This window comes from Lactuca virosa, chromosome 8 (assembly GCF_052849685.1).
Source record: "Lactuca virosa cultivar CGN04683 chromosome 8, Lactuca_virosa_CGN04683_v6, whole genome shotgun sequence".
Lineage (NCBI taxonomy): Eukaryota > Viridiplantae > Streptophyta > Magnoliopsida > Asterales > Asteraceae > Lactuca > Lactuca virosa.
Window position 1 is genome coordinate 57,607,501 of NC_136433.1, and position 25,563 is coordinate 57,633,063.

The 25,563-nt window shown below is 38.0% G+C and overlaps 1 pseudogene; it reads right to left on the bottom strand.

The window, feature by feature from the left end:
* The window catches only part of LOC145130382 (RNA-dependent RNA polymerase 1-like), a 279,840-nt pseudogene that overhangs the window by 242,433 nt on the left and 11,844 nt on the right, over positions 1-25,563 (bottom strand).

Here is a 25,563-nt window from a genome sequence, read left to right on the forward strand (position 1 = left end):
ATAAAAATATTATCTCAAAGTTAATGTCAATAACATAATCATTTTAAACATATTTTTCAATATTTTAACGATATATTTTTAATATGCGTTGCGCAACGCGCGAGAATTCGTCTAGTTCGTTTATATATGTTGCATGTTTCATGTACAAATAGAAGGTGTACGTGACTAATTGAGACACACGAAAAAAATGAATCACTAGACTTTTTCTTTTTCGATTTCTGCTTCGTTTTCTTGCTGCTTCAAGATAAAATCTAGGCCTAATTTAGGTTCAGGTGATCTTAAAGAATAACTTTAAGTTGTTGTATCCTGGGAAACAAATACATGGTAGCAGGCTAATTTGTTTTAAGGACACTGTTGTAAACACATGCCTCAGCGATTTCCAATTTCTTGTTTGTTTTCGTACATTTCCATAATACTTCTCCTACAGTGTATGTGTTGTATGTGTTGGATACTAACCTTTTTACTTACTCTTCTCCTTTAAATCCACCATTATAGGATCAACAAGTACGAATAAAGGCAGGACATGATGGTACACACTGGCACAAGTTTGTTAGGATAAAGTTATTTGACATGTGGTTTAGTGACCTCCATTATTGAGTTTTTGAAGCTTTTTGGTAGTTTTTGGTGATATTAAAGGAGAACAAAGTGCCCCTTGAGTAAAGATACAGCAAGCCAGTTCCTTCACCACCTTGTAGCACATATTTTGGACCATTGTAAGTCATCAAGTTATAACATTTATGTGTTATGCTTATAGATTTAGGCTTTTATTCATTTTCTCCATGTTTAGGAGAGCTTAAGTTGATAGATTCCATAAAGTTGGCAACTTTATGGATCCTTGGGGTCTCCTTGAAGTTTTGTGTTACAGATACACACACGAGATCACTACCACCACCGACTATCCTTCTGATGGACGCTACAGATTGATCTTCGTCACTTCTATCCCTGAGAACACTTCCATTTCTCACCTGCAACAAAACTTCCAATTTTCGAGGTTTCTTTTTTTTTTTAATGAAAAAAAACATTTAATTTATAGATTTCGGATTGAATTCCAAAGCCTGGGTAAGGGTATTTTATGATGGAAAGAGGTGAACATAAGTGAATCACTAATGCTTATGTTTGTGAAGTATTATATATGATGATGGAAGCTTTATGTTGTTGAACTCAAGATTTTTTATATGGGATTTCACCGCAATAAAATTGAGAGTGAGAGGTTATGTGGCCCTATTTTTATATTTATTAATAAGAACATTAAAAAATGAAAGAAAAATAAAAAATAAATATATCGAGGGTATATTTGAATGTGTTTCCTAAAAAAATGTAAACCAAAAGGAACATTTTTATAGTTTTTACTGTAACTTATATGATATACTAGGATTACTCACCAAGACCACATATTCTTTTGAAGTTGATAGTTTTGGGTTTTTAAGTTGAAATGAGCAGTCCCCGTTATGGGTTACAGAAAAGACCTCCAACTAAAGAAAAATAAAATCTTCTTTATTGGTTCAGTTTCAAAATAATACAACTGATTGTACTTTCCTTAAGGGTAATCAGGCATATTATAAGTAGGATTTCTTAACGGGTTATGTTATGGGTGGGACTAGGTGCAAGCTCCATATGTATGCCTTTTGAGCACCTCTAGTTTTATGTACCTATCTACCACCCAAAATCAAACCCATTAAGATCCATAAAAACATCCCCTGTCAAGGATCACAAAAATAAACATCTGAAATTAACAATAAAAAATTGCAATATTCAACACAAGTTAAAAGTAAAACACAATTCAACAAGAAAAAATTATCGTTGATTCATAAAACCAAGTCGTCGTGGCATAAATCCAAACAACTTCAAGTGCTAATATCAACATCGTTCTCAACTAAACCACCACTTCCTTTTTGCTTTTCTTAATTTCAACAAGAATTTAAAAGATGCATCAGGGAAAATTTATAAGATTACCATGTTCGTGTTTGGTTTTTGTTGGCACATAAGTTAGATGATATGTAATCACATGATAACAAGCAGATGATTTCACTTTAATAATTTCCACATCATCTTTCTCCTTGTAAACCCAATCCATAACATGGAGATAAAAATCTTCCAACAAAATATCAAGTGCATGTGGATCCATAATTCCATATGGTTATCAAATTGCTTCTTCTTCGACCTACCCAAGATTCCCTTTAAAAATTCGGACTCGATATTGATCCCATAAATATCCATTAAGTCACCCAACATAAGCTTTTTCAATTTAACAACAAATCTTAAATATTTCCACACCGAATCTACTTCCATGTCGGAATCATATTTCTCCTTTGATACCCAAGATGTGAAGGAATGGTATGTTCGCTAGTTTTGACCATTTTACGCAATTTCCCAATTACACTTTTGGATTGGATTTTGAAAGGGTGTTGTCTTCCCATAAAATCTTGGAACTTTTGGGCACAATGACATTACAGGATCTATATGAGGTCACCCACTTTCAGAGATTCCACAGCTTTGGAAAAGATCTTGGCGAGCTCCAAGCATGTTTCAACCTTTTCTTTTTTAGGGTGCTGATCTGCAAAGGCCAAGTGGTTGTGTGAAATTATTTTTACATTGTCTTCTCCAATGTAATTTGTGAAATACTTCATGACTTCCTGATATAGATAAATAAAGAACAAGATTATTACCTATTTATAAAAATGCAAAAATCCAAGCACTAATGTATTGTTAATGTTTTGTCTGATGGAATGAAATAGATGGAAGTTTTGGAAATTAATAGTTGATAAAATTTTAATTTACAAAAAATAAAAAATTAAACATAAATCTTTAAAAGAAATGTAATAACCAAACCTTTTAACTTATAACTACCCAATTTCCAAAAACATTGGTTGAGAAATTACATTTTGTTTCTTTCTTTTTCATAAATCATTTCGATGACCCATGTTGTGTTGATGAGATATCTATATACTATGATCAATTATTTAATCGGAATATACCTATTGGGATTTTGGTTTGAACCTTATACAAACACATGGTAGATGTCAAAGATATCCAAAGAGTGAGTGACTGCTATTAGGGTTGGTGATCAATGAACAAATATGCTACATAAAAGGTTAAGTAAGATCAAAACTATCAATCATAACGCATGTGGTTAAAGTAAATGTACCTCTAAAGCTATTTCATGATCAGGTTGCATACTTTGTTCCGGTGTTTAATCCATAGGGTCCATTTGGGGGGGGGGGGGGGGTATTAGACCCGGGTCCTAACAAACATTGTATTGATCACCATCCAAATCACTTCCGAAACATTCGTATTTGGAAAGCCCACTTTAAACACCTTACTAAATCACAACCTAGACATTATCCCCGTAAGTAGATCAATCAGTATAACGAATTTAAATCACTGATAATTCTTGTTTATATGTTCATAATAACGATAAATAACTTAAACATAAGTTAAACTTAAAGTAGGGTAAGCATAACTCACTTACAAGGGGGTTTAGCGAGGAACCGGGCTCTGTATGGGCATAACTTCTGAGCCAAAAGCTCTTCTTCTCGGGGCCTTCTGGCACTCCAGGACTTGCTTCTAACACCTAAGAGGTGCTAGGGAAGAACTTAGAGAGTTTGGGGGTGTTGGGAGAGAATGGGTGAGAAAGGTGTGAAGAATGGCTGTGAATATTCTGAACGAGGGGCATTCCCTAGTTGAACGTTGGCTGTTTGTTGGCCACGTGTCACCATCTAGTGGCAAGCCATGGTGAGGAAGCAGTGGCTCAGATCGCGCCACGTGTCACCTCCGAAACTTAATTGAAAAATTTATTATCTTCTAAAATCCATAACTTTCGCATACGATCTCCATTTTTGACGTTCTTCATATCCACGCGTAGGTAGCGACGTGATCTACAACTTTTGTTTAGACTTCGTCGGCTAATTTTTAATTTGTTTTTAAAGTTATATTTTAACAGGCTTAAACAGTTAAAGTTCGTTAAAATTTCATAACTTTGTCATCCAACATCCGTTTTCTTCTGTTTTTATATCGTTGAACTCCTATTAACGAGATCTTCAATTCTCATCTAGGTTGTGCTGGCTAAAAATTGACCAATCTAAAATTTGATTTTCGGGTTGTATACCGCTATACAAAAATCTTAGAAAAATCATAACTTCCTCTACCGAAGTCAAATTTGGACGTTATCGATATGCACGCTCTCGGTTTAACATACTACGACTTTCGTTTAGATCGTTAAGGATAAAAAGTAGCTTATCAAAATTTCGCTTTTTACGATACGCGACTTTGTGTCGGTTTAGTCGCGAAACTTCGACGGTTCATAACTTCTTCGTTATAAGTCGGATTTCAGCGTTTTTTATATCTCCGAAATTGTTGTCACGACCATCAACTTTCTTTATAGATATTGGGTCTATCTATTATTTTATTTTTGACGCACATTTTTATTATTATTTTTTTTACATCGTTATAAGAATATATGTTGCACATAAATCACATAATACTCAAATAATTCTTCTTTATTACTTCAAAATAGGTTACAATTGTTGACCCTAACTATTACAACATATTATTAATGCTTAGCCAGAAACGCGGGCGTTACAGAATCCACCTTTTGGAACATGACTCTAAAAATTCTTATGACATATCCTTAAAACACACACAAATCTGGATTGCAAGTGGTTTCTCTACCTAGTTCAGGTGTTCCAATATCTTGAAACTTAGCCAAATACTACTATAATGGTCTTATTCATTTGAAAACTCTAGAACTAATACTCTAATATTGGTGACGTACACATTATTGGGCTTTCTTATCTTCCAATCTACTAGATTTTAAGGAACACTAGGTTACCAATAGTCTTCTCACAAGGCTCTAACTACTTTACCTATATCAAGGTACAACCATTGTTCGATAAATCCGTTCCTATTCCTGCTCATGACACGACATGATATTATCCAACTACTGGGATTACAATGCCACATCGTTCTTGTCATCATCCCCCATTGGACCTGAAGACTCACGATCAACCCTTCGATGGTCTTAGTGACTCATAAGCATTATTCTACTATCCTAAAGGAACCCATGCATCCTCATTCATAGATGTATAATAATCACAAAAGGTTCGTGTTACTTCAACTTTTGAGGCTACAACCGATTTGAGGTCCTTAATCTACACGGTACAGATGCTAAAGTCGTTGTCATCTTATGTCAACCTATGAATGTTAAACTTCGGTCCTAATTTTATATTAGTGCTTATGCTTATTGACAAAATGTTAACTAAACCAAATATGTAAGTTACCTCGAAAACCTATGAAAATAATGGCGCATACGCACTTGTACTCGACGGTTCATCTCACGTACCCCTTAGTTAAACGAATGTATCAAGAAAATTTACAATAATCACTTATTATCCTTTTGTGTTCCATATCGCCAAAGGAAAACCTCACATCGTAAAAGATGGAACAACTCCTTGACAATATTATGCTGTCCTATTACAGTTCTAAATCTCATAGGAAATCCTTAGATCTTTTCCTTGCAGATCGATCTTATATTGATATCTGATGAGACGTCTTTACTACCGAATTTCCAGTAACTACTATTGCTTACACAAGTTTTAGCACTGAGTCACTCCTAAAATTGAACTTTTGCATTTTTAAACTAGGGAATCTTAGTTAACCTCAACTGCTATCGATTATATTAAGACCAACTAGTCGAACCTGGATCAAAAATTGATCCACTAATCCTTATCATGTATACTGCTAATACATTTGTAATCGTTGAAAAGTGTTACCACCTCTCATAATAGATATAGTCCACCCCGAATGATATCCATCTAGGAGTCCCTTATTATACCTCTACGCACATCAGATGATGACTTGAAATGGTCGTATGAAGGAAACACTTGTGACAACCCGATATTTTGAATCAATGTAATGACCTAAAAAGTCAAGAACTGTAACCTCTTTTGATATAATGAAATTATTGTCAAAAATAAAATGTTCAAAAGTCATTTACTGGATTTCATAAACGATAGATATCGTGTCCAGGGTTTCAGAAATATAAAGAACGCTAAAATTCGAGTTATAACGAAGAAGTTATGACCAACCTAAGATTCACAGCAAAAACCGTTAATACGGTTAAACGTAAAACGAGAAATTTCAATAAAATACTTTTTAGCCTTAGGTATCTAAATAAAAGTCGTAGATATCATTAAACCATGAACTTACATAAAAAGAACGCCCAAATCTGACTTCGTATGAAGAAGTTATGATTTTTCGAAGTTTCGGAATAGCGGTAGACGGCTAAAAACTCGAAATAGAGATCGAGCGTTTTCTAGCCGAAACAACCTAAATGAGAATCGAAGATCTCAACAATATTAATGCAACGGTAAAAAGTCTGACGAAAACGGACACCGGATGAAGAAGTTACGTATTTTTAACGGACTTATCGTGTCCCGGCCTGTTAAAAATATATAATAAAAAAATAAAGTCAAAACTAGCCAACGAAGTCTAAATGAAAGTTGTAGAGTATATTTTTACCTACGTGGGCATATAAAGAACGTAAAAATCGGAGCTCGTATGCGAAAGTTACGGATTTTACAAGTTCGAGGCACACAAACCGAGAGGATTTACGCCCAGCGTACTCGGGTGCTAGGCCTCGGATCGTCCACGTCGCCCCTCTACTCCTCTATGCCCTGTCCCGTACGAAGTTCCGGCAGCCGATGATGCGGTCACGCATGACGTCCGGTACATCCCGCGTAACCCGGAGGTACGCCTCGCGTACCGAGGGTTCCCAGCCCCTATAAAAGGGATGCGAGGGTTCCGGGTAAATTGCTCATTTTCTCTCCTTTTTCTTGCGTTTTTACTCTGTTTTGCGTGCAAGAAATATCCCGAGGCCCCGGTTTTCATATCCAAGTTCGGAAGGAAGTTTTACACTCCCGAGATTCCCGAGAATCCCGAGAAAATCAGCTTTTCCAGTCAAAGTTATGCTCGGTTTTCGTCTCGCTTTCTTCAATCTATCAAGTGAGTTCATACCCCTATAATTACGTTTTCAAATGCTTTGTAAATGCTTTTATACACTTTTAAGGGGGGGGGGGGGGAATACAAGTAAACACACGATTACCCTCGTGTGAATAACACAAATCTTTTTCTATACTTATTGTTATAATCAATCATAGGTGATTTATAACTATCAAAAGAACACGTTCTTATACAACATATCACGATAACACTTTGTTCTTTTGGAATAACACATGTTGTTCTATAAATATCAAACACTTTGTTTATATTTTGAGTATGAATGTACAATAATATCATTCCAAAGGTTATGCTTGCATACAAAGTCGATATTGTACTAGGGTTTACCACACAAACGAATCACACATTTGGAAAAACTATAATAGGTATAGTTTACTAGATATTCATGAAATTTTACATACTACAAGTACTATATCAAGGAAATACTTTCATATACAAAAACAAATGGACTTTCATACGTAAATCTATTTAATACTAAGATTTGTGAGACATTCAACTTCACGTACTTTCAAGTATGCAGTTAAAGTCCTGTATTATATACCATAATCTCTTGTAGGGAGAGCGTGATACTTGTGTATAGATCTATACGGGATTGACAATCCCGCACCTAAACTGTTAGCTACAGTTAGACCGGCAGGTCTGGGGTGACAAACGTCATAACATTCCAACGCCTGAAGAACGTTGTTACAGGCAGTCTGGGTCATTAGTATGGTTATAAAACTCACATGGAGTATTAAGAACACGTTGATTTATGGGGTTATCAAATGCCTTAGCGATTCATTACATACACAAATCTACTATTTTAGGCATGAAAAACACTATTGCATTTCAGTTTTGGGACTTTTAAACTACCACCCACTTATGGACAAATATTGGATTTCTAAAAGCAAACATTTAAAACAGTCGAGTCTTGGTAGAAGACTTACTTTTATACTAGTAGGAAATATGGGATTTTCTAGGAGTTTTCAAACTCTACAAACAAATTTCATTCGATTTTATACAAATATTGACATTAAATACTTATGAACTCACCAGCTTAAATGCTGATCTACTCTTTCAAATCTACTTGTATTTCTCAGGGATTCAGTATTACAGGTAAACTTCAGCTTTTGGAGAAGTGATGCTAAGGCGTCAGTTTTAAAACTCATTTTGTCATCATATTGTAATTTGTTTTTGAAACAAGTATCTTTCATCAATGTAACTTTTAAATTATATATATGATGGTTGTGTTTACTTTCTTTACTATGTATTCAACTGTTACGATACTACATGAAGTCATCCGCCCTTGAACGATTCCGCCGTTCTGGTTTAGGGGTGTGACAGATTGGTATCAGAGCATTGTTTATAGTGAACTAAGTATATCGAACCACATAAGATATACAAACTATAAATGCATAGGGATTAAAATTCTCTGACAAAACGTTTTTACACCTAAACCGCATTTCATGTAGCTTAAATTGTTTGGGTCATAAAAACACAAATACATGCATACAAAGATGTCATTTTCATAGTTAGAACTATACAAGAAGTATTAAGACAAGTTGGACACTACGACTAGGCCTCGGAATATGTAATCGGATTTGGGACGAATATAGCCTGATCAACTATATTTATCCGAGATCGGACTAACATATGTCGAGGAATGGTCGTAGTGAGCAACAAGTCAAAACTTACCAAAATGAAACTAATATCAAACATACAAACTTCAATACTATAGGAGTATTTGGTAGATACAAAAGTTTAAACTTACATGCTTAGATTCGCATATTCTTAAAATTTCTAAACAATTCTCATACCTCTATTCTCGTACAGACACAATGGCTGGATTTTATCCACCAGGGGACCCCTACTACCCGAATCAGGGCAATGGAGGATGGATAGAGGAGGACCCCGAAGAGGATGAGGAACCTATAGATTTGGAGGAAGAGGATGACTTTGGAACAGACTCAGAACCAGAAGTAATCAACCCACTAGTCGCTTAACCTCCCGCAGTTAGGAGAAACTTTCAGGGACCGACTCCCGTTTGGGGAAGTCACCTCCACCATTGGAGCCAACAGCAAGTAGTACGTCCTCCTTACGGTATATGTCGGGACTTCTATGACATCAGGGATGGAGGTTCAGCCGACCGAGCACTCCCAGTCATAGTGGGCAAACTAGCCAACCAGTCCTATCAATCCAGAGTTCAAGCTAACCGGCTTCGTGAAGTTAACGTGGAAGTACAAGTTCACACTTCCGACATCTGTCGACTGGACAGGTTGCGGGATGACGCCCAACTCCGTACCGACGCATTCCAAGCACAACTGATTTCGGCCCTCGCTGAGATAAGGGAACATCAAGCCGCCTTCGATAGGCGCCTTATGGAAGCAAAGCGCTCAGACGCGGAGTCGAGCTCCAAGCGCAACCTACGTCGCAAGTAGTACTTGCCCAAATCCCACAATTTTGTTATAGAATAGGAACTCGGCTAAAAGTCTTACTTTTCTTTAACTTCTGTATCAGAGATCCTTAGAAGGGTCGAAATTTTTCCTAACTTCAAATGTAGCCCAACTTATGTTTAATATATATGAAAAATTTCCCCTTGTGTGTTAATTCTTTGAATACCACCCAGATTCATAAGTTTATCTATCTCTATGCAAACTTTTATTATGAATCAAACTTTAAACCTTGAGTAGGTCAGTCAAATTCATAAATTGATAAAAATAGCAACTTTATTAACACACAACTTCCAATCATTAAAGTCTTATGTTCTTCATTCTATTTCTCTAGCAGAACAATGCCGCCCCGTAGATCTACACGCCGTGTCAACAACGCAACACCTCCACCACCACCTCCACCAACAGATAATGCCGCCTTGATAGCTGCTGTAACGGCTGCAGTAACAGCAGCAATGGCACAAATGAGTAATAATGGGTCTGGAGGGGGAGTAAATAGCTCTACGAATGGCCAACGGCAGGGTCGTTCAAGGGATTGCACCTTCAAGGACTTCACTAATAGCAAGCCCATGACTTTTAACGGATCCGGAGGGATAATGGCTCTATCACAATGGATAGAGAAAACAGAAGCGGTTTTCGAGATTTGTGCATGTCTGGAAGTGAGCAAGGTAAAATTTGCTGCTTGTACATTCTCCGAGAGAGCCCTGACATGGTGGAATGGCCATGTCAAGTCACTAACTCTGGTAGTGGCAAACTCTATGGGCTGGGAGAATCTAAAGCAAATGTTAATGCAAGAGTACTGTCCAAGGGATGAGGTACAAAAGCTAGAGCAGGAACTTTGGGGCCTTACTATGGTAGGCTCGGACATCACAACCTATACCAATAGGTTTAGTGATTTGGCAATCCTTTGCCCAGGAATGGTTGCTCTGGAGAGCAAAAAGATCGAAAGGTACATCTGGGGACTGTCACCCCAGATTCGAGGAAGTGTACTAGCTTCCAAACCAGTCACTTTCGATAGCGCCAAACAGTTGGCACAAGCTCTCGTTGACCATGGAATATGTCAAGGCTTCGCAACTGCCGTCCCGGAGCAAACCATAGGAAACAACAACAACAACAACAGTACCAACAACAACAAGAATAAGAAGTTTTGGAACAAGAGGAAGAGTCAGTTTTCACAGGAACCTTCCAAGAAGCAACAAATAGTGGCAGTCCATGCCGCTACTACCCCCACTACTGCTCCTGTTACCCCTGCACCAGCAAAGCAATATGCTGGGAACTTCCCGAAATGCAGCAAATGCAATTTCCATCACAACGGAAATTGTCGGGAGATGCACTGCAACAACTGCAACAAGAAAGGGCACACTGCCCGTTTCTGTAAGGCACAAGCACGACCAATCACCCAAGTCCCTGGGGTCGGTGTGGGCCAGGCGTGTTATGGGTGTGGTAAGACTGGAAACTACAAGAGAGACTGCCCTAAGGCAAGGAATGTTGGCGGCATAGGAAGAGTGCTGGCAATAGGGCAGAACGAAGCAATAGCTGATCCCACGGTGGTTACGGGTACGTTTCTCCTCAATAACGCTTATGCATGCATACTCTTTGATTGTGGTGCGGAGAGGAGTTTCGTGAGTCATAAATTCAAACACATACTAAAACAGGACCCTCAAACATTCAATAAGATATTTACAGTAGAAATGGCAAACGGTAGAACAGAAAGCACAAGCGATATGTACATAGGCTGCACACTAACTCTAAACGAACATTCTTTTCAAATCGATCTAATGCTGATCACTATAAAGAGCTTTGATGTCATCATCGGTATGGATTGGTTAAGCCTACACCATGCCGATATACTTTGTCACGAAAGGGTCGTTCGCCTAAATCTGCCAAACGGCGAAACTCTTGTCATTTATGGTGATAAGCCCGGTACCAATTTACAGATCATCTCTTGCGTCAAAGCCCAGAAATACCTACGTAAGGAGTACCATGCCTTCTTAGCCCACGTAGTAGATAAGGGAAAGGAAGAGAAAGACCTCAAAGACATTCCAGAGGTCTGCGATTTTCCCGATGTCCTCCCTGAAGATCTGTAGGATACGGTGTCTAAGTCCATAACTATTTCTGGTATGTACTTGACCCGACCCGGCATGGTCCATTTGGGTTGCATGGCACCATGCAATTGGATAGACTAAATGAGAGAAATAACACTTGTGGATTATTAATATATTATAAGTTCTAATATATTAATAATATTATTTAATTAGTTTGATCAAGAATTAATTTAGAATTAATTAAGTGATCAAAAGATAACTAATTAAATATATGGGTTGATTATGTAAATTATGCATAACTTGTATAGTGGGCTAAGAGGCTCCATGGATTATCAAGTTGGGTTAAACCCATAGGATGCTCCATGGGTGTTACAAACCCATGGGTCATGGAAATGAAGAGTCATGACACATTAGGGTTTACATGGTGTAACCCTAGATGTGTCAACACTATATAAAGAACCCATGCTCCACCAAAATCGGTTGCACACAAGAAAACAAGAGGGCTAAAGCCGATTTTGCAAGTGTAAGATTCTCTCAAAGTTACTCCTTTGCATTTGGTGTTGTGTGAAGCATTTGAGGCATCACACTTGGGGTGCTAGGCTCACAAGGTTTCAAGGATCATAATCAACAACAAGGTAAGTTATTCTATCTTTCATTCAAGTTAAAAATGTTCCCCATGTATGTTAGATAGGAATATAACCTTGGAATTCAACTTTGCATGATTATTAGACAAACATAGATCCAAGGTTATTAGGGTTGCATGTACACTTAGGAAGTCTTAGAATGCTCAAAACCCATCAAGATCTTCCAGGAGTCCCACCAGAACGACAAATCGAGTTCAGGATCGATTTAATTCCCGGAGCTACCCCAGTAGCTAAGTCGCCGTATCGCCTAGCGCCAGCTGAGATGCAAGAATTATCCAGCCAACTAAACGAACTACTCAACAAAGGATTCATCAGACCGAGCTTCTCACCTTGGGGAGCGCCAGTCATGTTCGTAAATAAGAAGGATGGATCTTTCCGCATGTGCATCGATTACCGGGAGCTCAACAAGCTCACTATCAAGAACCAATATCCCCTACCACACATTGACGACTTGTTCGACCAACTCCAGGGAGCGAGTTATTTCTCAAAGATCGATTTGAGATCCGGGTATCATCAGCTGCGAGTCTTGGAAGGAGATGTTCCCAAAACAGCCTTTCGAACTCGTTATGGTCACTACGAGTTTGTAGTGATGCCCTTTGGATTAACAAATGCACCGGCGGTGTTCATGGACTTAATGAATCGAGTGTGTCGTTCATTCCTGGAAAAATTTGTGATCGTGTTCATAGACGATATACTCATCTATTCAAAGAGTAAAGAGGAACATGGTCAACACCTCCGACAAATCTTAGATACCCTAAGGAAAGAGAAGTTATACGCAAAATTTTCAAAGTGCGAATTTTGGATTCGGAAAGTAGATTTCCTAGGTCACGTGGTTAGCAAAGACGGGATACACGTGGACCCTTCCAAAATCAAGGCAATCGAGAACTGGTCAACTCCCAAAACCCCAACGGAAATCCGATAATTCCTGGGTCTTGCTGGTTATTACCGAAGGTTTATACGAAACTTCTCAAAGATTGCTAAACCACTTACCACCTTGACCCAGAAGGGGGTAACCTTCAATTGGGAAGAAAGACAAGACGCTGCATTCCAAACACTGAAGAAAGCACTTTGCATCGCACCCATATTGTCCTTGCCAGAAGGAACAGAAGACTTCGTGGTCTACTGTGATGCATCTAATCAAGGTCTTGGATGTGTTCTAATGCAACGGGGAAAGGTCATCGCCTACGCCTCGAGACAACTCAAGACGCACGAGGTCAACTACACTACACACGACCTCGAACTGGGAGCAGTCGTTTTCGCCTTAAAGATCTGGAGACACTATCTCTATGGCACAAAATGTACAATCTTTACCGATCACAAGAGCCTTCAACACATCCTCAATCAAAAGGAACTCAACATGAGGCAAATACGATGGGTTGAACTATTGAATGACTACGAATGTGAAATTCGTTATCATCCAGGAAAAGCGAATGTGGTGGCTGATGCTCTTAGCCGAAAGGAATACTCGGGCCGCCGAGTAAAATCCTTAACCATGACGATCCATTCTCATCTGTCCACACAAATCAAGGAAGCTCAGAGGGAAGCCTTGAAAACAGAGAATGTGACGGGTGAAGCCTTAAGGGGAATGGATAAGAATCTTGAAGTCAAGGGCGACGGAGTTCGATACTTCATGGATCGGATCTGGACACCGAAGTTTGGTGGATTCAGAGACGTGGTCATGAATGAGGCTCATAAGACTCGATACTCTGTGCATCCAGGTTCGGACAAGATTTATCTGGACCTCAAGAAACTGTATTGGTGGCCGAACATGAAAGTAGAGATAGCTACCTATGTGGGCAAGTGTCTGACTTGCGCCAAAGTCAAGGTAGAGTACCAAAAGCCATCAGGATTACTACAACAACCCGAAATACCCGAGTGGAAGTGGGAGCGGATAACCATGGATTTCATAACCAAATTACCCAAGACAGCAGGTGGGCTAGACACCATCTGGGTAATCGTCGATAGATTAACAAAATCCGCACACTTCCTACCCATAAAGGAAACCGACAAGATGGAGAAGCTAGCTCGAACATACATCCGAGAGATTGTACGATTACATGGGGTACCAATATCCATTATCTCCGACAGAGATAGTAGGTTCACCTCTCGATTCTGTCAGTCGCTACAAAAATCTCTTGGGACGATACTAGACATGAGTACCGGTTACCATCCACAAACCGACGGTCAAAGTGAGAGAACCATACAGAGCTTGGAAGATATGCTAAGAGCTTGTGTAATCGATTTTGGTAAAGCCTGGGATACCTATTTACCACTAGTCGAATTCTCGTACAACAATAGCTATCACTCCAGCATTAAAGTTGCTCCATTTGAAGCCCTCTATGGCCGCAAGTGCAGATCACCACTGTGTTGGGCTGAAGTGGGTGACACGCAACTAGCCAAGGGACAAGTACCCGACAGCGCTCTCACAGACCCGGAAATCATAAGAGAAACAACTGAGAAGATTGTTCAGATTCGGGAACGACTAAAGGCTTCAAGAGACAGACAAAAGAGTTATGCGGACAAAAGACGGAAGCCCTTAGAATTTCAGGTCGGGGACCGAGTGCTATTAAAGGTCTCGCCTTGGAAATGGTTAATACGTTTCGGAAAACGTGGGAAACTAAACCCAAGGTATATCGGACCATTCGAGATCCTTGCAAGGATCGGTCCGGTAGCATACAAACTTTGACTACCGCAGGAACTCAAAAACGTACATCCTACCTTTCACGTGTCAAACTTGAAGAAGTGTTTGTCCGATGAGACCCTCGTCGTCCCCCTAGACGAAATCGAAATCAACGAGAGTCTCCACTTTGTAGAGGAACCAATTGAGGTCATGGATAGGGAAATTAAATGAACAAAACAAAGTCGCATACCCATTGTGAAGGTCCGCTGGAATGCAAAGCGGGGACCTGAATATACTTGGGAACGCGAAGATCAGATGAAACAAAAATACCCGCATCTGTTTCCCTAGTCCACAAATATTTACCTTACATTTAATTTCGGGACGAAATTCCCTCTAACGGGGGGATGATGTGACAACCAGATATTTCGAATCAATGTAATGACCTAAAAAGTCAAGAACTGTAACCTCTTTTGATATAATGAAATTATTGTCAAAAATAAAATGTTCAAAAGTCATTTACTGGATTTCATAAACGATAGATATCGTGTCCAGGGTTTCAGAAATATAAAGAACGCTAAAATCCGAGTTATAACGAAGAAGTTATGACCAACCTAAGATTCACAGCAAAAACCGTCAGCACGGTTAAACGTAAAACGAGAAATTTCAATAAAATACTTTTTAGCCTTAGGTATCTAAATAAAAGTCGTAGATATCATTAAACCATGAACTTACATAAAAAGAACGACCAAATCTGACTTCGTATGAAGAAGTTATGATTTTTCGAAGTTTCGGAATAGCGGTAGGCTAAAAACTCGAAATAGAGATCGAGCGTTTTCTAGCCGAAACAACCTAAATGAGAATCGAAGATCTCAACAATATTAGTGCAACGGTAAAAAGTCTGACGAAAACGGACACCGGATGAAGAAGTTACGTATTTTTAACGGACTTATCGTGTCCCGGCCTGTTAAAAATATATAATAAAAAAATAAAGTCAAAACTAGCCAACGAAGTCTAAATGAAAGTTGTAGAGTATATTTTTACCTACGCGGACATATAAAGAACGTAAAAATTGGAGCTCGTATGCGAAAGTTACGGATTTTACAAGTTCGAGGCACACAAACCGAGAGGATTTACGCCCAGCGTACCCTCGTACGCCCAGCGTACTCGGGTGCTAGGCCTCGGATCGTCCACGTCGCCCCTCTACTCCTCTATGCCCTGTCCCATCCGAAGTTCCGGCAGCCGATGATGCGGTCACGCATGACGTCCGGTACGCCCCGCGTAACCCGGAGGTACGCCCTGCGTACCGAGGGTTTCCAGCCCCTATAAAAGGGATGCGAGGGTTACGGGTAAATTGCTCATTTTCTCTCCTTTTTCTTGCATTTTTACTCCGTTTTGCGTGCAAGAAATATCCCGAGGCCCCAGTTTTCATATCCAAGTTCGGAAGGAAGTTTTACGCTCCCGAGATTCCCGAGAAAATCAACTTTTCCAGTCAAAGTTATGCTCGGTTTTCGTCTCGCTTTCTTCAATCTATCAAGTGAGTTCATACCCCTATAATTACGTTTTCAAATGCTTTGTAAATGCTTTTATACACTTTTAAGGGGGGGGAATACAAGTAAACACACGATTACCCTCGTGTGAATAACACAAATCTTTTTCTGTACTTATTGTTATAATCAATCATAGGTGATTTATAACTATCAAAAGAACACGTTCTTATACAATATATCACGATAACACTTTGTTCTTTTGGAATAACACATGTTGTTCTATAAATATCAAACACTTTGTTTATATTTTGAGTATGAATGTACAATAATATCATTCCAAAGGTTATGCTTGCATACAAAGTCGATATTGTACTAGGGTTTACCACACAAACGAATCACACATTTGGAAAAACTATAATAGGTATAGTTTACTAGATATTCATGAAATTTTACATACTACAAGTACTATATCAAGGAAATACTTTCATATACAAAAACAAATGGACTTTCATACGTAAATCTATTTAATACTAAGATTTGTGAGACATTCAACTTCACGTACTTTCAAGTATGCAGTTAAAGTCCTGTATTATATACCATAATCTCTTGTAGGGAGAGCGTGATACTTGTGTATAGATCTATACGGGATTGACAATCCCGCACCTAAACTGTTAGCTACAGTTAGACCGGCAGGTCTGGGGTGACAAACGTCATAACATTCCAACGCCTGAAGAACGTTGTTACAGGCAGTCTGGGTCATTAGTATGGTTATAAAACTCACATGGAGTATTAAGAACACGTTGATTTTTGGGGTTATCAAATGCCTTAGCGATTCATTACATACACAAATCTACTATTTTAGGCATGAAAAACACTATTGCATTTCAGTTTTGGGACTTTTAAACTACCACCCACTTATGGACAAATATTGGATTTCTAAAAGCAAACATTCAAAACAGTCGAGTCTTGGTAGAAGACTTACTTTTATACTAGTAGGAAATATGGGCTTTTCTAGGAGTTTTCAAACATCTACAAACAAATTTCATTTGATTTTATACAAATATTGACATTAAATACTTATGAACTCGCCAGCTTAAATGCTGATCTACTCTTTCAAATCTACTTGTATTTCTCAGGGATTCAGTAATACAGGTAAACTTCAGCTTTTGGAGAAGTGATGCTAAGGCGTCAGTTTTAAAACTCATTTTGTCATCATATTGTAATTTGTTTTTGAAACAAGTATCTTTCATCAATGTAACTTTTAAATTATATATATGATGGTTGTGTTTACTTTCTTTACTATGTATTCAACTGTTACGATACTACATGAAGTCATCCGCCCTCGAACGATTCCGCCATTCTGGTTTGGGGGTGTGACAACACTCTTTCCTTTGACATCAATCCTAACGTTGTAATTCCTTGGCATAGCATAATTAAATCCTTACTACGTGCCTATCCTACTTTCTAAGTCTGATGTATATGTCTTGACTTACTCGACGCTTTCTATGGCAAACTCTGCCACCTATTGAATTCCTGATCCTCTACTGCAAGGATATATCCCTCATCCATGAAGGTACAAACTTAGATGGTTCTCTTGGCTATCTGAGCCGCACCTGGGAATTCGGCCACTTCCTAAATCCTATTAGTCGTTTGGGAGGAAAGGTCATCCTTTTCTTGAGAATAAAGAAAGTGATAGCCTATGGGTATTCTAGTAAAAGACCACTTTCTTCTTGCACCCCTTGTAACAAAATTGAAACTAACAACCTCCAATTACTTGTGTCGCAACTCTCATGGACCTTGATGTAACGCCCGCAGATTCGGGCTAGTCAATTTAGAGACAATAAGCATCAAAAAAAGTGAGTTTTTGATGGAAGATTATTTAGGAGTAATCTCAACCAAGTTTTAGTATATGTTACAAGGGTTCCGTACATATAAAGAACGCTGAAATCCGAGTTATAACGAAGAAGTTATGACCTGTCAGAGTTTCGCGACGGAACCGGCACGACACCGGGAGGCGTAAATAGTGAATTTACGATAAAGCGATTTTTAGCCTTAGCGATCTAAACAAAAGTCATAGTGTTCGTTAAACCGAGAGCGTTCATAAAAAAGAACGCCCAAATCTAACTTCATATGAGGAAGTTATGATTTTCCGAAGTTTCGGCTTAGCAGTGTACAGCCCGGAATTCGAATATTAGATCGAGCGGTTTTTAGCCGACACAACCTAAACGAGAATCGAAGATCTCGTTAATAGTAGCGTAACGATAAAAAGACAGACGAAAACGGACGTCGGATGAAGAAGTTATGAATTTTTAACGGACCAACTATGTCCTGGCCTGTTAAAAATATAACTTTTAAAATAATTTTAAAATTAGAAGACGGAGTCTAAACGAAAGTTGTAGATTATGATCCCACCTATGCGTGGATACAAACAACATCAAAAACGGAGCTCGTATGCGAGAGTTATGATTTTTCTAAGTCGGGAGGGTGCTGTACGAGTTGGGGTGACGTGGCGCAATCACAGCCGTTGCTTCCTCCCCAAGGCTAGCCACCAGATGGTGACATGTGGCACATTACACCCAGCGTAATGTTGGGTACGCTCAGCGTAACCCTTAAAAACCCATTACGCTTAGCGTAATTTTTTAGTACGCTCAGCGTAATCGGCGCTGGCAGCCTATAAATAGAGGCGCAAATCTCCCATTTTCTTCACAACTCTCCACTTCTTTCCTCCCAAATACCCCCAAACCTTCAAGGTTTTTCCCTAGCACCTCCAAGGTGTTATAATCAAGTCCCGGAGCACCAAGAAGCTCCGAGAAGAGGATCTTTTCGGCTCGGGAACGCTGCTCCAGCGAAGCCCAGTTTTGCGAAAAACCCGCTGTAAGTGAGCTACGTCTACCCTATCGTTAGTATATCTTATGTTGTAATATAGTAATGTTATTAGGACCTTATAATACATATTTGGGCTATTATTATGAGTTATATAAGTGTCGTTATAATATCTTTTAACCACTCGCGGTACGGGGAATTTGGTTTAAAGGGCCGCATAGGGTTGTTAGATTTCAGAAGTGCTATATGCCAAAATGGTCCTGCCCTCCGGTGTTTTATGCCTGGCCTCTGTCTGTATATAGTGGTTGAGAAATATTGCTTCATGCTTATATAATAGTAATAATAGCAAGACTATTAATTAGTCTCGGTGAATATTAGACTAAAATCTAGTGGTAATGATACTAGGTTCTGTGAAAGGAGTTGTTTAAAGTAAACGAAGTGCCGTCCGAGTACCGAGTCACCACCTTATCAAGTGAGTGCATAGTCCCTTTCATGAACATGATTTTAATACAAGTATTCTTTGAATGTATTAAATATATGTTTATGTGCGAATTATTTGATGTTGTCTGAATTACGTGTTAAAGAACATACCAGGTTATTTATAATGATTTAGGTTAATAAGTAAACCTAAAATTTGTTGAGGGTTATTGGGCAGTATCTCCTTATGAGTACGAGTGAGATATACACGGGGAATAGAACCCTAAAACATGTCATTGATCCAGAAGCACGGATTAGACATAGTCATTCGTCCCTAGTCTGAGAGTATGGATTGGACTCAGTCAATTGTCGTTAATCCGGGAGTATGGATTAAGACATATTCAGTTGTCCTTAATCCGGGAGTATGGATTAAGACATAGTCAGTTGTCCTTAGTCCGGGAGTATGGACAGGACATAGTCATCTGTCATTAATCTGGGAGTATGGATTTAGACACAGACCAATTGTCCCTAATCCGAGAGTATGGAATGGGTACAATCATGGACTCGAGAGCATGGATTAGATCCGGAGTAAGAGGTAAAATTTAAGGTCCGTGAGTATGGATAGTCTCGTTGTGAGGATTGACGGGGTGGGGTAAGAGTTGATTATATATATGGGGAAATCGTATATTGTGTGAGTTTTTATATATATGTTATAACATTGTGGGATTGAAATCCCTATGTACTCACCAGGTTTCCCCACCTGACCCACTCAGTTTATTTATATCACATGTGATGATATGAAGTCACATTACACTGACAGATTAAGGAGATATAAATCACTAGTGATAATGAATGTAAGTTCTGTTTATGCTTATGTTTCTGTATTGACGATGACATCCCAAATGTTTTAAAATGAATAAAAATACATTTCTTCGGAAATTACATGATAAATACATATTTATCATGTTTTACTGGGAACAAACTCTGCAACATTTTCATTAAAAGATGTACTCTGATTTTTATAAAGCATAAACAAAAAATCGGTCATTTCTGGCCGTGAAAATGGGAATGTCACACTTGACATTGAAATTGAAAGTTAAAATGCCCTTCGCAGTTATGGGTCGGTTCTCCCCACTTGGGTTCGACCAAATATATGTTGTTGCTCGAAACTAAGTTGGCTTTGCCTACGTGATTTGTAGCTCCTTTTGACTTTGAAGAAACTCATGTTTGTCATATCCAATGAATTTCGACTTTCTTATCGTAGCATTACTGATCGTGCCTACCGTAAGTGGTCTCCTTGCATAGCATGACCAAAACATTGTAACGTCATAACAAGCAAAATGGTGTCTAGATACATACTAACACAGACGTATAACTAAATGGTATAAGCAGGCATTACTAACGTAGTAGAACTGCTAGCAACAACGACGATTATTTGATTCAATCCACCCTTCTTGTTTCTTTGGAACAGTTACCTTGTCATGTTCAAATTCTTATGACTAAAGTCGGTACTGTATCCGACAAGGTTCTCAGAACCAACTCACTTACGCAATTCTATTTTATTCAGACTCGATCTTTTATGGCCACTTGGGCCCGAACATAGAGTCACTCTCCTAGACATCACTAAACCATAAATAATGACAGAAATATCACAAAATGAATTTATAGTGTTACCCACACTATCAACCTAAGTACCAATGCCTTAGCAACTTTGTGAATCTTCTTAATCCAAGTGCGAGTCTTATGCTACAGGTGGTATAGGCCTCTACTACCTTTCACACCTACTCTGTAATGTCCATGTTTCTGGCTAAGTATTAATAAGATGATGTTATAGTTATGGTCAATAAATTTAACCTATTTTGAAGTAATGAAGAAGAATTATTAGAGTATTATGTGATTTACATGTAAATTGTGTGCAATATACGTGCTTATAACGATATAATAAAATAAGAATAAAATACGTGTTGAAAATAGAATAATAATTAGACCTAATTTCTTTGAATAAAGTTGAAGTATATTTAACAAGGATTCTAGAGATATAAGGAACGTTGAAATCCGACTTATAATGAAGAAGTTATGACATGTTGAAGTTTCGCGACTAAACCGACACGACTTTGCGTAACGTAAAAAGTAAATATTTTATAAATTGCTTTCTAGCTTTAGTGATCTAAATGAAAGTCGTAGTAATCTTCAAGAAAAGAGCGTGCATATAGAGCACGTCTAAATCTGACTTCATTAGAGGAAGTTATGTTTTTTCTAAGATTCAGTGTAGCAGTATACAGCTCATAAATTGAAATTAGATCGATCAACTTTTAGCCATAATGAACTAAACGAGAATTGAATATCTCGCTAATAGGAGTTGAGCGATAAAAAGAGAGTCAAAAACGGATTCCGTATGTAGAAATTATGAATTTTTCACGGTCAATAATAGTGTAATCTTCTTAGACTATTAAATTTAAGATCGGTCGAGAATTAGCTGATGGATTCAAAAGGAAAGTTGTATTGCTCAGAAATACCTACTCGTGGATATAAAGAACGTCAAAAACAGAGCTCGTATGTGAAATTTATGAATTTTCAGTTTAGAAATTCTGCCTGCGCAAAGTCCGGTTTCTCGCTAAACCACCTGTAAGTTGAGCTATGTTTACCGTGCTTTAAGTATAACTTATTTTTAAGTTCATGATCATCATTATGAACCTATAAATAAGATTTATCAGTGATTCCAAGTCGTTATACTGATTGATCTACTTACATGGATGATGTGTAACGACCCAAAAACAAGGGTAAAAATTTCATTTTTAGTATAGCTAAAACATTGATATCATTTATTCCAACATTTCAATGAAGCTCAATGTTGCAAAGTATGTGGTGGATTTTGTAATATGTGCAAGAGTTATAACGCAACTTCAGAAACTGTATGGGAGCTTGGAGCCCTTTCCTATACCCATGGGTAAGTGGGAAGCCATCACCATGAATTTTATGACTAAACTACCTAGGAAAAAGAACGGTCACGACATGATTTGAGTAATCGTGGATCGATTCACAAAGAGTTCACACTTCATAGTAGCCAATGAGAGATGGCCTATGGATAAGCTTGCAAATGCCTATGTGAATGAAATAGTAAGACTTCACGGTGTTCCCTTAACGATTGTGTCAGATTGTGACAGTTGTTTCACATCGAGGTTTTGGATGAGCCTACAAGAAGATATGGGTACGAATTTGTGTTTAAATACATCCTACCATCCAAAGATTGGTGGCCAGAGCGAAAGGACAATTCAAACACTAGAAGATATATTGAGATCATGTACCACAGGATTCCAAGGTAACTGGGATGAACATGCATCTTCCCCTGGTAGAATTTTCCTACAACAATAGTTACCATTCGAGCATTAAGATGACACCTTATAAATCCTTGTACGAACAGAAGTGTCGTACTCTGTCTTGTTGGCTTGAGGCCGGAGAAAAGAAGTTTATGTGTCCCGAAATTGTCCATAAAACTTCTGAAAAGCTAAAGGTGATTAGAAAAAGGGTGTTAACAGCTTAAGATCGCCAAAAGAGTTATGCTGACAAGAAGTGACGACCAATGACCTTCGAAGTTGGAGATTAGGTGTTTCTTAAAGTCTCTCCATGGAAGGGACTTATAAGATTTGAAAAGAGAGGAAAGTTGTGTCCAAGATTTATTAGGTCATTCAAGGTTCTTCAAAGGATTGGGAACCAAGCTTACAACTTTGAATTCCCAGAAGAACGGGATGGTATTCATAGCACTTTCCATGTTTGTTATTTGAGGAAGTTCACGGGAGAAGTTCCCGATATAATTCCACTTTCGTATTTAAGGATTGATGAATATAAGAGGTTAATCGAAGAGTTTGAAGCGATCGTTGACCATAAGAAGATGAAATTGCGACGCAAGATCGTCGAATTAGTGCTAGTGCGATGGAAACATTAGAATGGACCAAACCTCACATGGGAGACAGAAAGTGACATGATGAGTCACTATCCACATCTATTTGCTGATGCCTAATTCCGATACGGAATCATCTTAAGGATGAGAGAATTGTAACGCCCATGTTTTTTGCTAAGCATTACTAAGATGATGTAATAGTTAAGGTCAACAATTTTAACCTATTTTGAAGTAATGAAGAAGAATTATTTGAGTATTATGTGATTTACGTGAAAATTATGTGCGATATACATGTTTATAACGATAAAATAAAATAAGAATAAAATACGCATCTAAAATAGAATAACAATTAGGCATAATTTATTTGAAGAAAGTTGAAGTGTATGTAACAGGGATTTTGTAGATATAAGGAATGATGAAATCCGACTTATAACGAAGAAGTTATGACCCGTTGAAGTTCCGCGACTAAACCGATACGACACTACGTAACGTAAAAAGTACATTTTTGATAAATTACTTTTTAGCCTTAGTGATCTAAACGAAAGTCATAGTAGTCGTCAAATTGAGAGCGTGCATTTAGAGAATGTCTAAATCTAACTTCATTAAAGGAGGTTATGATTTTTCTTAGATTCAGCGTAGCAATATACAGCTCAGAAATTGTATTTTAAATCGTATTTTAGCCTTTTATCACTTATTGTATCCCTCATCATTTACGAGCATTTAGGGAGAGAATGTTGGAGCATGTAAATGCTCTACAAATAATGAGTGATAATTAGGCCATTTATTTCCCTTTATTGTATTGTTGGTGTTTTCTATCTCCTACATATAGTGAGAGATGGTCATTGTAAAAGTAAGAGTGCACTCAATGTAGTTTCTAGAGAGAGAGAAAGTCGTGGGATCTCTCCTACCAAGGGAGAGTTTTCTCTCCCAACCATGTTCTTGTATTGTAATATTTTATCTCTCTTTTCTATTTCTATGGAATTTCTCATCATATGTTCTTCATGTTCTTCATCTTATGTTCATTAAATATCAAGGTATTATTTATTCCGCATCCACCGATCGTTCAAATGGGTCTATCACCGAATTTCACTCATTTCTTCACGCATCTTCATTCCAATCTCTCCTAAACCCCCATGGTCCCTAAGCCTTATTCCATCACTTCCTAAGGATTATTTGCGAAGCTCCGGAGTCCAGAAAGCCAAAACAAGATATTTTAGTTTAGAAGTTATGTCCGCATAGAGTCCGGTTTCTCGCTAAACCATCTGTAAGTTGAGTTATGCTTACCGTGTTTTTAGTATAACTTATGTTTAAGTTCATTATCGTTATCATGAACCATTAAACAAGATTTATCAGTCATTCCAAGTTGTTATATTGATTGATCTACTTAAGAGGATGATGAAAATGCTAGATTTAGTGAGGTATTTACAATGGGCATTCCAAATAGTGTACTATGTATGCCAAACGGATCCTACCTCTGATATGATCTAATCTGGTTGTCCCTTATCAACTATAGATCAATAGACTTTGAATTAATGATGAATCCAGACTAATAATTAGTCACAGGATATATTAGACTAAGACTTAGTGATAATGATACTATGTTACATCAAAGGAAAATATAGTTTCTAGAAGCGAAGCGTTGTCTGAGTTTTGAGTCATCACTTTAACAAGTGAGTGCATAGTTTCTTTCATCTTACACATAGATATAAAGTATTTAAGATAAATTAAATGTTATATGTTCCTATTATCTTTGTTCCTGATATCTATGTTGGATGTACATTTATACATGTTTTACATGATTTAAATTGTATATGCATTTTATACCTATCAATATGTTGGGTAAAGATGGGTAGATGAAAGATGATATAGATGATGAAAGATGAAAGATGAGATAAATGACGAGAGGCCTTGACTTTAAATATAATACAGTTATCTAGTGGAGTACTGATGATGACCACAGACTATTTTAGACAGTCCGGTGGAACACTGGCAGGCTCGCAACATGTGGGTGTTTTTGAACTAAGTGTTCATCATGTATACTCCATCCCCTCCATGGTTTCCTTACTGAAATATATTTCTAAGGAAACCCCTAAGAATTATTGTCTATCCCGAATATAATCCTTAGGATAGGTCCCTTAAATTCGACACTTTACGGACACAAAGTTAGGATAACGAGAATGGGTAAT